Source organism: Anomaloglossus baeobatrachus, chromosome 5 (genome assembly GCF_048569485.1).
Source record: "Anomaloglossus baeobatrachus isolate aAnoBae1 chromosome 5, aAnoBae1.hap1, whole genome shotgun sequence".
Lineage (NCBI taxonomy): Eukaryota > Metazoa > Chordata > Amphibia > Anura > Aromobatidae > Anomaloglossus > Anomaloglossus baeobatrachus.
Window position 1 is genome coordinate 294,359,308 of NC_134357.1, and position 15,275 is coordinate 294,374,582.

At 44.2% G+C, this 15,275-nt stretch overlaps 1 long non-coding RNA gene across 1 annotated transcript in view; it reads right to left on the minus strand.

Annotated features, from left to right (window-relative positions):
- Positions 1-376: 376 nt before the first annotated feature.
- The window catches only part of LOC142309998 (uncharacterized), a 52,191-nt gene continuing 37,292 nt past the window's right edge, over positions 377-15,275 (minus strand). The window contains exons 2-3 of the long non-coding RNA XR_012754055.1: positions 1,583-1,726; positions 377-1,394 (exon numbers count right to left, since the gene is read on the minus strand). This is a non-coding gene — a long non-coding RNA (uncharacterized LOC142309998). The remainder of the gene's footprint in view (positions 1,395-1,582; positions 1,727-15,275) is intronic.

Below are 15,275 nucleotides of genomic sequence, written 5' to 3' on the forward strand. Positions count from 1 at the left end.
TTGTGGTTGCGTTTCTCATAGAATGTAATGGGTATTTACATTAGCTTCCAAATGAAAAAAAAAAAAATAGAAATCTACTGATGTCATTTTCTTCTAGCTGGAAACACAGGATTTTGGATGACAAATACGAAAGACAGCAGAAATGATGTAACATTTAGGAAATTTACGTCACAGAAATTCACACACATATATTTCGATATTGATATCATACAATTGAAGCAAAAATAAATTTTAACCTTAAAAATTTGGTAAATTCAAAATAAAAAAAAAACTTACATAAGTTAAATAATAAAAAGAATGATACAATTTTCATGGTCCAAAATGAAAAAAAATTATTACAACATTAATAAAAATCCACAAGCCTTTGATTTTTTTTGTACATTTAATGATGATAAAAAAAATCAAATTGTAACAATGAACCTCTTACCGACAAACAAATGGACATGTCAAATCTGACTTAATTTTATTTTTTTCCACCACAGTTTTAATATAATATACAAAAATAACAATTATTATCCAAACAACCCAATTTTTATGTCTGGATATGCAATGAAAAATGCAAAAAGTAATGCAACATTTTTAAAAATAAACAATTATCACAATTATTTTAAATTATTTTTAATTTTGGGTAACACAAATTTTAATTACATCATGGCTGTGAATAAAGCTCTTGGGTGTAGTACCCCGTAATCGGCTCATTATGTGCCCAGACATATTAACATTTGGATGATAATTGACATTTGTTTGATGCTCAAATTGATTTTGTTTGGGTTGTTGGTAAAATTTTTTACTTGGTTGTAGAGCATATGAGGATGGATAATCAGGATATGGGTGTCCTCTGGCAATATTATGAGTTACATTTGTTTGTTGTGGGATTTGCTCTTGAGGATTTTTTTTTTTTCAAACGCTTTTTCTATTAAGTTAAACAACTCTCCTCCCGAAGGAAATTGCTCCTCCTCCTCCTCCTCCTCCTCCAAACAGGCAAGCAAGGCACAAATGGCAGTCATGCAGGTGGATTTTTTTTTTTTTTAAAGCTTCCAATTTTCGAATCCTCAATGCTATACTCATTCCAAAAATTATCATACTGATCATCTTGAGATGAAGATTTTAGAATTTCTAGTGTTTGGGTAGTTAACTGATCTGAGTCGAAATTTTTTGGATTTAGAATATTTTTTTTTTATTTTTGGGTTTTTGATACGTAGCTCTTTTGACTACTTGATGTTCACTTGTTGAATCACCTGCTTCAGGTGACTTGTACATGGTCAGCATCTTGATCCACATTCACCTGGCTGTTTGGATTTGGATGTTCATCAGTCACATCTGGATTAAGATCAGTAGTTTGTTCTTGATTTTCATTGAGAATGTTAGGTTGTGGCATGATATTCCCCTCTGTACTACAATACAAATTAAATGTTGTATGATTATTGTTTTTTTTTACCGTTTTTAAAGAAAATGAACAGAAATGCATAATGTATAATATAAATTAATTTTATTTACATAAACAATAAAAATTTTTAAAAATTTCCATTTTTATAAAAAAAAGGAGTAAAAAAAAATAAAAATTAAAAAATAATATACTTACGGACGCAATACACGGCCTGTGCATAAAAATGTAAGATCCTGATAATATATAAAGTTTGATCTCACTGGAGATGACCCACTCTTTGATGCCTGCATACGAATTTTATGGAATCGATCCTTAACGGATCGCCATCGTTTTCTTGCTCTAATGTTTAGAATAAAAAAAAAAACATTGACTTATGCAGTCATTTCAATATTATTTTTTTAAAAAAATGTAACAGTAATTACAAATTTATGTACAAATATGAGTTAACATTTAAGTATAAACAATTTTAAAAAATAAAAAAAAATTGCCAATCTTATTCTGAAGTGCATGATCGGCCTCATGCCACTATGGGTACAACTCTTTACATATGGTGAGCCAACTATCAGATCTTCTTATTTTTTATAAGTATTCAGGACATGAAGGGTCCCAAAGACAGGGCATCGATTCTACCTAAATGTTTGGTTTTTTTAAAAATAATTTTAAAATAATAATTTAAGCATCTACATAATTTAAATAACTTTAGAAAAAAATTAATATACGCTAAAATGACTATATAACATATTAAAATATTTAAATTGGTACTTTGTATTTTTTTTTAATCATATAACTTTGAATAATATGTAATTTGCAAAGGGAATCTAATGTATTTAAAATAATATATATATGATTACTGTATAATTGTCTTAATGAATATTTTCCTATGTTAATGTAAAATTATTCCAATATTAAAAAAAATCTTAAAATATAAATATTTAGATTATATATATATATATATATATATATATATATGTTGCTAATTTGGCATAAATATATGTCTATTAACATAAAAATCTAAAAATAGAGGTAACATTTTACAGTTACTCTTTATCAGGATAATTAATATTGCTTGCTAATATATTTTAAATCAATTATTATGAGTATTTAAACGTTCGTAAACATGTAAATATATATAACATTACATGTAGTTATTGTATTTATTTATTAATACATTATAAAAAATTCTACAACAAAATTATCTGTATTTTAAACTAAGATTATTTGTAATATACTGTGAACATTTCAGTGTACATAGTTATATATAAGTATAGATTTTATTTGACTATTCCCATAACATATTACTAATACAATTGTCGGAAGTTAATTTAAACAGAAAATATATTGCTGTAAATTAATGTCCAGCTATATCTAGTTTGTTACAACCTACAGATAATTTTTAAAATAAAAACAATTAAAACATTAACATGATTCATCTCTCAAAACAGCACATGAAAAATACGGTTGTATGAAAATTATGACATACATGAGGACCACACACAATTATTTTTAATCAATACTTTACACAATTTATGATTTTATCATGTATTAAATAATCTGAAAACATACCAGACTTATCATTTTGGGGACATCCAGCTTCAATCTTTTATACCATGCCATATTTTCCAAGAACGATGTGATGCAGGTATAATGTGGTATTTCCCAAAAATGGCTAGATAATCAAGGCACATGTTTCCTTTTTATTTTATAAAGGATGTGATGTCATTGGTCACGTTGGTGAGGTCACTTCCATGCGTGCATAGATGCGGTTTTGGCATCCAAAACGCATATCAAAAGCATATAAAAAGCAATAGAAACGCATATTTTTGTAATTTACATGCGTTTTGGGAATTCTCATTGACTTCTATGTTATCAAAACGCTGCTCAAATAGCTAAAAAAAAGGACATGCTGCTTCTTTAAACGCAGAGTTTTTGCCCAAAAATATGCAAATTTAACGCAGCGTTTAGAACTGCATAGTGCGCACAAGAAATCCCTATTTCTCATAGACTAAGCTTAAAAATCAAAACGCATGCATTTTGGCTTTAAAACGCTGCAGTTGGAAACACGTGAAAAAACGCAACGTGGGCACATAGCCAAATACAGCATCAGCCCTCTTAAAGCCTCCTACATACAGCATGAGCCCCCATATAGCCACCTGTCACGCTCCCCAGCTCCCGTGCCACAGTCCCCGGCTCCCCTGCCTTGCTTACCGGCTCCCCTGCCACGCTTCCTCGCTCTCAGGCCGCGCTCCGCCGCTCCCGTGCCAGGCCTCCCGGTCCCCCGCTCCACAGCCTTCCTGCCTCATCGCCTGCGGTCCCCAGGCAGCCCGGTCCCCGCTCCCGGCGCCCGTCGGCTACTCAGCCCCAGCCCGGCTCTCCTGCTTCCTGCTCACCGCTCCCTGCTCTGGCTTCTGGCACCCGGGCCTCGCGCATGCGCATTAGGGCGCGCGGTCATTGACCCTCTCTTAAAGGGCCAGTGTCCTCCAACAGGATATTGGTAAATCAGGTACAGGGTATATAGGGGAATCCTTTCCAAGTGGGCGGGGCCTGTTCTTCGTGTTTGCTAAGCTAGGAGTCAGGTCTCCTTGTGTCTTGTGGTATACTTACCTCTCTCTCTCCTAGAGCCGCTCCTGCCTCGCCATCCGGTCCTGACGATTCCCGAACCCCGAACGGTGACTGTCCGCCATCCCGTCAGTCCATACCATCTCTGATCCCTGTGGTGACCCGTCTTCTCGCTCCATCGGTTCCGGACTCTGCCTGACAACATCTCGGCCTCCGAACCTGAGCTCCGTCACCCGGACTACCTTCGGTGACTCCGTGGTCCCAGGCACTTCTACACTCCACTTCCTTGAACGGACTCTCCTGCTACCTGTAGTGCTCCGGCTACCAGACCCCTTGCCTTCAGTGAGGTGTTCGGCCCAGTGGATCCACCTCCTGGGTCTGCCCGTCCATCCGGCCCTAACAGTAAGAACAGGCCATGGATCCCGCCGAAGCACTAGCGGCCTTGCAGCAGGAACTCACACGCCAGCGCGAGACCCAGACCCGCATGCTGAACTTCATGTCTTCTGTGGATACCCGCCTGAACACGCTACAAGCGTCGGCCACATCCTTGGCATCTCAGGTTTCCACTGTACGATCCACGGCCACAGCTCCCGTTGCAGCCTCCTCGGATGCTTCCAGCCTTCGTTTGGCCTCACCACCCCGATACGCTGGAGATCCCAAGACCTGCAGGGGATTCATCAATCAATGCTCTCTCCATTTCAAGCTGCTGCCGCACCTTTTTGCCTCTGACCAAGCCAAGGTCGCGTTCATGATGTCCCATCTAGAGGGAGAGGCACTGGCCTGGATGAACCCCTTGTGGGAAAAGGAGGACCCTGTAACCACAAACATCCAGGACTTCCTGCAGGCGTTTAGAACCACCTTCGACGAACCCGGCCGTGCCGCCGCATCCGCCTCCTCACTCCTCAGGCTACGTCAGGGGACCATGACGGTGGGGCAGTATGCCATCCGCTTCCGCACTTTGGCCTCAGAATTGGGCTGGAACAATGAAGCCCTCACCACCGCCTTCTGGGAAGGACTCTCCAGTCGTATTAAGGACGAGCTGGCAGGCCGCGACGTTCCTTCTACTCTGGATGCCCTGATCGCACTAGCCACCCGCGTGGACCTCAGATTCCAGGAACGATCCAAAGAGGTGTCCCGTGAGAGACGTCCGATACGGCATTCCTCTCCTCCGCAGAAGCCCGCCGTACTTCAGTCAACGTCGTCTGGTGTCTCGGTCCACGAGCCCATGCAGATTGACCATTTGCGGCAGTCCGAACAACGCCGAGCAGAACGGCTCGCCAAGCGCCTCTGCTTCTACTGCGGAGAGGGCACACACCTGCTACGTTCCTGTCCAGAGAGGCCGGGAAACTCCAAAGCCTAGGGTTGGTAGGAGAGGCCACCCTAGGTGCTGGGACTCTCTCAGACCCGGTTACGTGGACTGTTCAAGTGACAACGGGAAAGACGCGGTTCACGGCCGAGGCGTACCTCGATTCCGGGGCAGCAGGCAATTTCATCCAGCAGGCCACGGTGGACAAGTACCAGGTGCCTGTTACTCCACTCGACAAACCCCTCGTGATTGCCTCTGTAGATGGGAGACCCCTCTCTGACACCATCTCGTGGATCACCAAGCCGGTGGAACTACGTATCGGTGCCCTGCACACCGAGAACATCGCACTCTACGTCCTCCCACACATGTCTCATCAAATCCTGCTGGGACTCCTCTGGTTACGGACACACGAACCGTCAGTCAGCTGGGGTACGGGTGAAATCACCTGATGGGGCTCCTCTTGCCATGAGAACTGTCTGAAGACTATACAGCCCATCCGACGCCCTCCGGTTCCGGAGTCCCTACCGGGACTGCCCTCGGCCTATTGGTCCTTCGCGGACGTCTTTGATAAAAAGGAGTCCGAAGTACTGCCGCCACATCGTCCCTATGACTGTGCCATCGACCTACTCCCGGGAACTACACCACCTCGAGGACGGATATATCCGCTGTCTCCTGCTGAAACAAGGGCCATGTCTACTTACATCACAGAGAGCCTGGCAAGAGGATTCATTCGGAGATCCTCCTCTCCTGCTGGAGCAGGCTTCTTCTTCGTTAAGAAGAAAGAGGGCGACCTACGCCCATGCATTGACTACTGGGGACTAAACCAAATCACCGTGAAAAATAAATACCCCCTGCCGCTCATCCCCGAATTGTTTGATCGGCTTAGAGGAGCTCGTGTGTTTACCAAGTTGGATCTTCGGGGTGCCTACAACCTGGTCCGCATCCGCTCTGGGGACGAATGGAAGACCGCATTCAATACTCGCGATGGGCACTATGAATACTGTGTGATGCCCTTCGGCCTGTGTAACGCACCAGCAGTCTTTCAGGAATTGGTGAACGACGTGTTCCGGGACCTTCTCTACGTCTGTGTGGTCGTGTATCTGGACGACATCCTGGTCTTCTTTCCGGACCTCCAGACCCACAGAGAGAACGTGCAGCTGGTACTACAAAGACTGAGGGAGAATCGTCTGTACGCCAAGTACGAGAAGTGTGTCTTCGAGCAGTCTTCTCTTCCCTTCCTGGGTTACGTAATCTCCAACACCGGCCTGCAGATGGACCCGGAGAAGGTCTCTTCCATTCTCAACTGGCCTCCTCCTTCCGGACTGAAGGCAATCCAACGCTTTCTGGGATTCGCAAACTATTACCGTCAGTTCATCCCTCACTTCTCTGCTCTGACGGCACCTCTCTCCGCCTTGACAAAGAAGGGGGCTAATCCAAAGGACTGGTCACCTGCGGCCGACGCCGCATTTGGCTCCCTGAAACAGGCATTTGCTTCCTCCCTTGTGCTCCACCGTCCTGAGTTAAACCGACAGTTCACCTTGGAGGTGGATGCCTCCTCCTCGGGAGCCGGAGCAGTGCTCATGCAGAAGTCCTCCTCCGGGAAGATGGTTACTTGCGGTTTCTACTCTAAGAGCTTCTCAGCGCCTGAACGCAACTACACCATCGGTGACCGAGAGCTATTGGCCGTCAAACTGGCTCTGGAAGAATGGCGCTACCTTCTGGAGGGAGCAGTGTACCCTGTGATCATATACACGGACCACAAGAACCTGGAATACCTGCGGTCCGCTCAGCGACTGAACCCACGGCAAGCCAGGTGGTCCTTGTTCTTTGCCAGGTTCGATTTCCAGCTCCATTTTCGACCCGCGGACAAGAATATATGAGCAGATGCCTTGTCCAGGTCATTCATGCCCATGGAGCAGGAGGAGGAGACATCCCAGCCCATCATCTGCCCTAGTAAAATCGTTCCGGTGGCTCCTGTTACCCTGGCCCAGATACCACCCGGGAAGACCTATGTCTCTGAGACGGACAGGCAAAAAGTGTTGCACTGGGGCCATGCCTCGAAAATAGCCGGCCATGCTGGTCAGAAGAAAACATGGAGTACAATTGTACGTCACTACTGGTGGCCATCCCTTCGCACGGACGTCGCTTCTTTTGTCTCAGCCTGCTCCTCTTGTGCCAGGAACAAGACGCCCAAACACCTGCCATATGGCCGTCTTCTGCCTCTGCCTATACCCTCCGTTCCGTGGCAACACGTTGCAATGGACTTTATTACGGACTTGCCCCTGTCCTCCGGACACACTGTCATATGGGTCGTGGTGGATCGGTTCTCCAAAATGGCTCATTTCGTCCCTATGGCTGGACTGCCTTCTGCCCAGGAACTCGCTGACGCCTATGTACAACACATCTTCCGGTTGCATGGCTTTCCATCACACATTGTGTCCGACAGAGGAACTCAGTTCACCTCCCGCTTCTGGAGGGCTCTCTGCAAACATCTGGGAGTGACTCTGGACTTTTCTTCAGCCTACCATCCTCAGTCGAATGGCCAAGTGGAACGAGTCAATCAGATCTTGACCTCCTTCTTACGTCACTACGTCAACGCCCATCACGACGACTGGTCCACGCTTCTTCCTTGGGCTGAATTCTCCCATAACCATCACATTAGTGAGTCCTCCTCCAGCTCTCCCTTCCATGTCGTTTACGGTCTTCAGCCTTCCGTCCCTTTACCTGTATCCTCTTCCTCGGATGTCCCTGCTGCTGATGCTGCAGTCCGTGACTTTGCAACAATTTGGGACTCTGTCAAGGTGTCCCTTGGACGTGCTTCCCTGCGGATGAAGAGACACGCAGACAAGAGGCGTCTGGATCCTCCGTGTTTCTCTCCAGGAGATCTGGTCTGGCTTGCTTCCAAGTACGTCCGATTGAAGCTACCATCATACAAGCTGGGTCCTCGCTACATCGGGCCGTTTAAAGTCATCAGCAAAATAAACGAGGTCTCCTACAAGCTGCAGCTCCCGGCCACGATGAGGATACCCAACTCCTTCCACGTCTCCCTGCTCAAGCCGGTTGTCCTTGGTCCCTTCTCCGCTGCTGCCAGTTCTGCTCCTCCTCCTATTGCTGATGATGACATCTATGCAGTAAGGGATATCGTGGCCATGAAAACCGTGCAGGGCCGACAGTTCTTCTTGGTGGACTGGGCAGGGTATGGTCCTGAGGATAGGTCCTGGGAACCCCGGGAGAATGTCAGTACTGCCCTGATACGTGCCTTCCTGTCCCGGTTGCGGGGAGGGGGGCGTGGGGGAGGGGGTACTGTCACGCTCCCCAGCTCCCGTGCCACGGTCCCCGGCTCCCCTGCCTTGCTTACCGGCTCCCCTGCCACGCTTCCTCGCTCTCAGGCCGCGCTCCGCCGCTCCCGTGCCAGGCCTCCCGGTCCCCCGCTCTACAGCCTTCCTGCCTCATCGCCTGCGGTCCCCAGGCAGCCCGGTCCCCGCTCCCAGCGCCCGTCGGCTACTCAGCCCCAGCCCAGCTCTCCTGCTTCCTGCTCACCGCTCCCTGCTCTGGCTTCTGGCACCCGGGCCTCGCGCATGCGCATTAGGGCGCGCGCGCGGTCATTGACCCTCTGTTAAAGGGCCAGTGTCCTCCAACAGGATATTGGTGAATCAGGTACAGGGTATATAGGGGAATCCTTTCCAAGTGGGCGGGGCCTGTTCTTCGTGTTTGCTAAGCTAGGAGTCAGGTCTCCTTGTGTCTTGTGGTATACTTACCTCTCTCTCTCCTAGAGCCGCTCCTGCCTCGCCAACCGGTCCTGACGATTCCCGAACCCCGAACGGTGACTGTCCGCCATCCCGTCAGTCCATACCATCTCTGATCCCTGTGGTGACCCGTCTTCTCGCTCCATCGGTTCCGGACTCTGCCTGACAACATCTCGGCCTCCGAACCTGAGCTCCGTCACCCGGACTACCTTCGGTGACTCCGTGGTCCCAGGGACTTCTACACTCCACTTCCTTGAACGGACTCTCCTGCTACCTGTAGTGCTTCGGCTACCGGACCCCTTGCCTTCAGTGAGGTGTTCGGCCCAGTGGATCCACCTCCTGGGTCTGCCCGTCCATCCGGCCCTAACACCACCTAAATACACTGATACCATATATAGCCTCCGAAATACAAGTGCATCTCAATAAATTAGAATATCATCAAAAAGTTAATGTATTTCAGTAATTCAATACAAAAAGGGAAACGCATATATTATATAGAGTCATTACAGACAGAGGGATCTATTTCAAGTGTTTATTTCTGTTAATGTTGAGGATTATGGCTTACAGCCAATGAAAACCCAAAAGACATTATCTCAGGAAATTAGATTATATAAGACCAACTGAAAAATGATTTTAAACCCAGAAATGTTGGCGCCTACTGAAAAGTCTGTACAGTAAATGCACTCAATACTTGGTCGGGGCTCCTTTTGCATGAATTACTGCATCAATGTGGCGTGGCATGGAGGCGATCAGCCTGTGGCACTGCTGAAGTGTTATGGAAGACCAGGGTGCTTTAATAGCAACCTTCAGCTTGTCTGCAATGTTGGGTCTGTTTTCTCTCATGTTCCTCTTGACCCCATAGATTGCTGGTCAATTAAGCACAGTGATACTTTGGTTAATAAACCAGGTATATGAACTTTTGGCAGTGTGGACAGGTGCCAAGTCCTGCTGGAAAATGAAATTTCCATCTCCAAAAAACTTGTCGTCAGAGGGAAGCATGAAGTGCTCTAAAACATCCTGGTAGACGGCTACGCCAACTTTGGTCTTGATAAAACACAGTGGAGCTACACCAGCAAATGACATGGCTCCCCAAACCATCACTGATTGTGGAAACTTCACACTAGACCTCAAGCAGCTTGGATTGTGGTCTCTCCACTCTTCCTCCAGACTCTGGGACCACGATTTCCAAATGAAGTGCAAAATTTACTTTCATCTGAAAACAACACCTGGGACCACTGAGCAACAGTCCAATTGTTTTTCTCCTTGGCTCAAATAAGCCACTTCTGACGTTGTCTATTGGTCATGAGTGGCTTGGCATAAGGAATGCGACAGTTGTAGCCCACGTCCTGGATACGTCTGTGTGTGGTGGCTCTTTTAGCACTTACTCCAGCAGCAGTCAACTCCTTGTGAATCTCTCCCAAATTTTTGAATGACCTTTTCTTAACAATCCTATCAAGGCTGCTTGTGCACCTTTTTTCTACCACACGTTTTCCTTCCACTCACCTTTCCATTTATATGCTTGGATACAGCCAACCTTTTTACCAATGACCTTTTGTGGATTACCCTCCTTGTGAAGTGTGTCAGTGACTGCCTTCTGGACATTTATCAAGTCAGCAGTCTTTCCCATGATTGTGTAGCTTGCTAAACCAGACTAAGGGACCATTACATTATGAGCTCTCACATAGCCTCCTATATAATTTATGAGCCCCATAAAGCCTCCTAAATACATTGAGCCCTCACATAACTTCCTATATACTTTATGAGCCCCACTGTATATATTAGATAGATAGATAGTTGTGCTCAAATGTTTACATACTTGGCAGATTTTTTGCTTTCTTGGCTTTTTTTCAAAGAATATCAATGATTACACAAAATCTTTATTTTTTTATTTTTTTTTAAATCATAATGATAACCAAAAACATTGAAATAACCCTGATCAAAAGTTTACATACCCTAGTACCCTAGTAATTTTGGCCTGATAACATGCACAGAAGTTGGCACAAATGGGTTTGAATGGCTAATAAAGGTAACATCCTCACCTGTGACCTGGTGGAGTGTGTTTCTGGGATCCAGACAGACTTGCAACTTTCATACAGCCACTGACATTTCTGGATTGTGAGTCATGGGGAATGCAAAAGAATTGTCAACGGGTCTACGGGAAAAGATAGTGGAACTGTATAAAACAGGAAAGGGATACAAAAAGAAATCCAATAAATTGATAATGCCAGTCAGCAGTGTTCAGACTGTGATTAACAAATGGAAAATCAGGGCTCTTGAAAACCAAACCACGATCAGGTAGACCAACAAAACGTTTTGACACAACTGCCAGGAAAATTGTTCGGGATGCAAAGAAAAACCCACAAATAACATCAGCTGAAATACAGGACTCACTGAAAACTAGAGGTGTGGCTGTTTCAAGATGCACAATAAGGAGGCACTTGAAGAAAAATGGGCTGCATGGTCGAGTCACCAAAATAAAGACATTACTGCTCAAATGCCACAAAGTATCTTGCCTACAATACGTCAAACAGCACAGAGATAAGCCTCCAAACATTCTGGAACAAGGTAATTTGGAGTGATGAGACCAAAATTTAAGTTTTTGGCCAGAACCATAAGCGTTACATTTGGAGAGGTGTCTACAAGGCCTATGATGAAAGGAACACCATTTCTACTGTAAAGCACAGAGGTGGATCACTGATGATGTGGGCATGTGTGAGCTACAAGGGCACAGGAAACTTGGTCAAAGTTAAAGGAAAGATGAATGCAGCACGTTATCAGCAAATACTGGAGGCAAATTTGCACTCATCAGCCCGGAAGCTGCGCATGGGACGTACTTGGACGTTCTAACATGACAACGATCCAAAACATGAGGCCAACTTGACCTGTCATTGCCTACAGCAAAACAAAGTGAAGGTTCTGGAGTGGCCATCTCAGTCTCCTGACCTCAATATCATTGAGCCACTTTGGGGAGAACTCAAGCACGCAGCTCATGCAAGAAAGCCGAGGAATTTACAGAAACTGGAGGCTTTTTCCCACAAAGAATGGGCAGCTTTACTATCTGAGACAATAAAGAGCCTCATCCACAACTACCACAAAAGACTTCAAGCTGTCATTGATGTTAGAGGGGGTAATACATGGTATTAAGACCTGGGGTATATGAACTTTTGATCAGGGTCATTTAGATGGTTTTGGTTGTCATTGTGATTTAAAAAGAGAAAACGCAGTAGTTTGACATAAATGGCTTCACCCAACCACTAACCATGAGTGGAAAAAAGATTTTGTGTTATTATCCATATTCTCTGAAAAAAGGCCAAGAAAGCAAAAAATCTGCAGGGGTATGTAAAGTTTTGAGCACAACTGTACATAGACCACCTGGTGCAGCAAGTGCGGGAATTCCTTTGCATATCAGATTGCAGTATTAATACAGTGAAATAATAAGTCAGACCAGGGGCGGACATATTATTGGTGCAATCTGTGCAACTGCACAAGTGCCCAAGAGGTAGGAGGCCCATTTCCATCTCCGAAACATGTGGAATTGTGGATTCTGATGAAATATTGGACTGAAAAGGGCCCGTATACTGTTTTTGCACAGAGGCCCTTTTCTGACTGTGTCTGTCAGTATGTCAGAGGATAATCATTTTAACCTCTTTACGACCAACGACATATCGGTACATCCTTAGTTGTGTCCCTGACTTTGATGTGAGATCATGCGCTGAGCTCGCATCTTTCCCCACACATCAGCTGATCTGATCCGCCAACGTACAGGTAACAGGCGTGGGTGGATCAGAAATCCACACGCGCCTGTTAACTAGTTAGAGCCCACAGTCAAACTGACAGCACAATCTAACATGCGCTGGCAGGGAGTGCTCCATTCCACACTCCCATCGGCGTGATCACGGGGTACTGATGGGTTGTCATGACAGTAGGGGGTCAGGTGATTACTTCTGCCACTGTCATGACGAACTTCCTGTTAATGCCGGCAGACCGCCAGCACTCAGAGGAGATCAGCATTTCTGCTGTTCAGAGCAATGCTAAAGTTGATGATGACGCTAAAACATAGCTCGGAACAGCAGAAGCAATCAGATAGTGCAGGCTTCAAGTCTTCTAAGAGAACTAGTGAAAACAATAAAAAGTTAAAAAAAATAAGTTTTTTAAAAGATGTAAAAAATAAAAAAAAAACAAATTCAAATCATTCCCCTTTTGCCCCTTTGAAAATAAAGCCATAAGAAAACAAAAAAATCCACATATTTGGTATCGCCGCATTCAGAAATGTCCGAGCTATCAAAATATAAAAGAAACTAATCTGATCAGAAAACTGTGTAACGTAAAAAAAAAAATCAAACTCCCAAATTATAGTTTTTTTGATTGTCACGACATTGCAATAAAATGCAAAACACCAAATCTACCCATAAATGATATAATTAAAAACGTGAGTCACTTAGATTCAGATCCCGAAAAATGAGAACTACGGGTCTTGGAAAATGGTAACAAAAGCGCTATCCTATTTTTTGCCACATTTTTGAATTTTTTTTCACCACTTAAATAATAAAAAAAACTATACATGATTGATATATACAAACTCGTACCGACTTGAGGAATCATAATACCAGGTCAATTTGACCATTTAGTGAACATGGTAAATAAAAAAAAAATATGGAATTGCACTTTATTTTTGGAATTTCACCACACTTGAAATTTTTTTTCTCATTTTCCAGTACACTATATGGTAAAATCAATTGTGTCATTCAAAAGTAAAACTCATCCCGCAAAAAACCCAAACCCTCATATGACTGTATTGAAGGAGAAATAAAAATGTTATGGCTCTTGGAAGAAGGCAAGGAAAAAACAAAAATGAAAAATCACCCAGGGGTGAAGGGGTTAAGATTAATTATTTACATGTATGAACAATTTAATAAACAAGAAATATTGTAATTTATGATTAGATTATACAAAACCATTTTGTACATTGTTACATAGTATAGTTGAAAAAAGACCAGCAATCAAATAAGGAATATTTTACCAATATTTTTTTCTGTTCTCTCTAATGGCTGGAGAACAGGCTGGACATCCATCCACATGAGATAGCAAGACTAGAAGAAGGCGGTGCAGTGATTTCTCAATGCACAATAATGTAATCAGACTAGCTGGAGACATCTCACAATACAAACAAGAGCGTTCAGCCCATGTAGCTGCTATGGGGGCCGTGAGAAGGAGGCCCAGGCTTAGACTAAACCCTTTCCCCTTTTCTATGTACTATGTGAGCCTGTACAGGCCCCCCTATCCACAATCACAAGTGAAGGGGAAAAGACCAAAGGAATGAGACAACTGGTGGAAGAACAGTAGTAATCATTCCCATTGGGGTAGGATGAATGGCTATTTGATTTCTATTATGGGAACAGAGAGAAGTGGCTACCAGGCACTTATGATGCCACTTATCTAATGAAAAAAACCTAATAGGGTCAGAAGGGTTAAAAAAATCATCCTGTTGATCTGTTTCCTCAATGGCACATCAGAGCATGACTGCTTGTATACTACATGGTGTCCTCACTCTACCAAGACATGAGAATGCATTATCAAGACTGCTGGGAGGAGGGAGGTGATGGTATGAAGCCGAAGAGATTCCTCTAGGATGTTGCCATGGATTCCCCTCTGTACGTGACCATGTAAAAACAATATATTATATAGATGTATATTGATTGTCAACTTTAACGAGGATAGAGGTAGGCTCCAAACCCTACCAAACGCAGGTATTAAAGTTACACTTCTTGTCTTTATTGACTTGAGAAGGCCAAGATTTAGATTACTGTGCTGGGATATAGCCTGGAAATGGTTAATCCCTGCTGTCCTATGGTGTTTGCTTTCACGAAATGCAAGCTGTGAAGGCACACATGAGAGAAGGAAGTACAGCCGGTGTATGAACGTACAGTGAAACCTGTTCCCGTACACTGCTCCATAGAACATGAAAGAGAAAGCCTGGGTTTTCGAAGCATTCAGCATTGCACAGGTGTTGGGGATGTATTACGCAAAATATTGTTATCATGCTTGTCATTGTCCGAGCTATCAAAATATAAAGTAAATTAATCTGATCGATAAACAGAGTAATGGGAAAAAATCCAAACAACAAAATTATGTTTTTTTGTCTTCCGCAGCATTACAATCAAAAAAGTCCATGGAGCCTCTGTTAGGGTACTTTCACACCTCCGGTTTTTCTTCTGCGGCACAATCCGGCACTTTGCAGGAAAATCGCAACCGGTTTTTTTTGCTGCCGGTTGCGATTTTC